This window comes from Oryx dammah, unplaced genomic scaffold (genome assembly GCF_014754425.2).
Source record: "Oryx dammah isolate SB20612 unplaced genomic scaffold, SCBI_Odam_1.1 HiC_scaffold_320, whole genome shotgun sequence".
Classification (NCBI taxonomy): domain Eukaryota; kingdom Metazoa; phylum Chordata; class Mammalia; order Artiodactyla; family Bovidae; genus Oryx; species Oryx dammah.
In genome coordinates this window covers 1-2,743 of record NW_024070486.1, presented here as the reverse complement: position 1 = coordinate 2,743, position 2,743 = coordinate 1, and the positions used below count along the sequence as shown (strand labels likewise).

Here is a 2,743-nt window from a genome sequence, read left to right as displayed (position 1 = left end):
GTCTGTACAAAGCCCCCTACTCCTTCTTATCACAAGAAGGCAACGCTCCCTTGTTTGCAAGGGACCATCGAACTCAAGGCCGTGTCCAGACTCTTTGGCAGAGCGCCGCGTTTGCAAGGACGTTCAGCCCGAGTAGAGAGTCCCGTTTGCGGGCACATCTCTGCTACCCTATTAACCCTTCAACGGACACACCGAGTTCCAAAGCCCCCAGTCTCAGCAGGTCACGTGCTACATGCAGGACCCAGAATCTGGCTCTGCAGCCAGCTCGCATGAGCCTGAGCATCCCCACTTGGGAAAGGGCAGTGTCCTGGCTACTACACGGCTGTCCCTTCAGGGCCCAACTCCAGACACCCTCACCACACGTGTCTCTGTCAGTTACCGCTCACGGCAGAACCTTCCTTCCTAGGGTAATATCTCACAGGATTGTCCCACATGTCTTCGCCACGTCCATGGTGGTGTCAGGAAGATTCTGCCTTACATGCACCGAACACAAAAATCTGGATTCCCCGGATTCTTCAGAGATAAGGGAAACATGGGCAGAGCCCTCAAAGGGTATGCTCCACCTTCCTTGGGGGGCAGCGGGTCGAGGGGGAAGTGGTGAACGAGGAAAAAGAGTTCCCATGAAGTCTTCCTGTTCCCATCCACCCCCTCCAGATGGCAGATAACTTAGTGGCTGGCAGCAGTTTCAGTCTGGCAGTAGAAGGGTGTGGTGAGGGAACTTCTCTGCAGAAATGAAGCTACACAGGAGAGCATCTAGTGGAAAACTCTGCCGTTTAAGAAAACCACCAAGAAGAAGACATTCAGTTGAAAAGATGTGCTTTGCCAGGTGTCTTTGTTTCACTGGCACTGATAATGAATAAAGGAAAGAGGACAGAGAAGAGGCAGCCACAATGCAGGAGAGCGCATTGCCATCTTACATTGGAAACCCAGGGGTAAACCAAGTCCAAAGTAGGAAGGCCAGTTTCTTTCTATGTTGATACTGCTGGTGCATTCCAATGCCTTTACTGAACCAACAATTTTCAAAGCAATATAATGGGTACAGAAGTGAACAGAGAAGAGATGTATGCAGGAGACTAAGCAACTGGCCAAAATGAATGGTACAAAGGCTGACAAACATACCCTGGAGGAGCAAGAGAGACTACAGTGAAAGGCTAAAGAGCACGTCAGCAGTAATTCTGCTGTTAGAGAATGGGTGAGGTTCCCTCCTTGACCCCTCAAATGCCAGGTCAGCTAAATCCTGGAAGCGAATCGTGTTCACAACATTGATGAGAATGAAGAGGGGGAGCACAGAGAGAGATCAGATAATTGACCTGAAGAAGAACTTCAGCCATGACCAAAACTCTCCATGCAGACATGGATTACCAATAATATGGGCCACTACTGACTGAAACACAGGATTAAAAAGTTCATAAAACAAGAGGAGACTGAATCAGAAAACTCCGCCATCACAAGGGCAGCAGTGAAAAGTTCTGCCAACAACATGTGGCTCACTTTCCTGCTTCCTCTCTGTGCTCTGGGCTTCTCTCTGAGCCAGGATACTGCTTGCCCTTTTTGGAGGCTGCTCCTCCCTCTTTTGTTGAATTCAAGCATCCAACTTTGAGACAGTGCAAATTCCCCAGGCAGAGTCTGATTCCCCTGGCAAGGTCCTGCAGAAAGGTTTTGACATTCAGCCATCGCTTCACTACCCAAACTATCAACTTACACAAAGGAGAGGAAAAGGTGTCCCCACACAGTTCATCATGAAGGACTCGGTAGCTTCTCTCTCTTGGCTCTGGCTCCAGCTGCAGCCCTTACCCACTACGGGCCTCTGACCCCTTTGAGCTGCTCAACTCCTGGCCGCCAGTTCCTACCCAGGATTCCCAGGGCAGGGGACACTGTGTCTGCACTGCAGTGTACGCCTTTGTGTCACAATAAATGGCTGATTTATTCTGATAAGTGTACAGAAAGTGACAAATCACTATCATGTGTATTAATCACTTTTTAAATCATTGGAGCATGTTCTCATGCTTTCGATGGCAGCTATCATAATGCTTTATTTCCAGGAATGCTTTTCCAATGTGTACTCGCATTGGTTAATGTGGTAAGTCTTTATTTGAACTAATTATCATCTGATTATTAGTTGACTGTAATTGCTTACATGGTTTAAGTTTTGTAACGTTAGTTACTGCCATATCAGTAAAATGCATCAATGACGTTTGCTTTCCCAAAGAGATATTAAATTAAAACAAAGGGCCCATTTTACCTGTTGAAATGAAAAAAGGTAATCACAAATACTGATAGAGCCATAGGAAAACTTTCAAGTAAGACTGTAGTAATATAGACATATACTATTAGAATGGTTCTGTAGTGAGACATGAATACTAATAGACTGGTAAGCATTACTCTAAAAATTATTTTCTAAACTATATCTTATACAAATATATTAAGGCGTGTTTACCTTTGGTTCATGATTTCACTACTGAGTTGTTTACCTACATGTTCTTGACAGCTTAGCTGTCTCTGGCTCTTTGCGACTCCATGGCCTGTAACCTGCCAGGCTCCTCACCCGTGGAATTCTCTGGGCAAAAATACTGGAGAGGGTGGCCATTTTCTTCTCCAGGGGATTGTTCTGAGCCAGGGATCAAACTCAGGTCTTCTGTATTGGAGGAAGTTTCTTTTCCACTGAGTCATCACAAAAGCCCCATTTACCTACAGCATGTTTGCTCAGTTCTGTCCCATTCTTTGAGACTCCATGGACTGGGGC

General features: G+C 46.3%; 1 pseudogene; it reads right to left on the bottom strand.

Annotated features, from left to right (window-relative positions):
* Positions 1–773: 773 nt before the first annotated feature.
* On the bottom strand, positions 774–1,697 carry LOC120859238 (annotated as a pseudogene).
* Between the last annotated feature and the right edge of the window lie 1,046 nt (positions 1,698–2,743).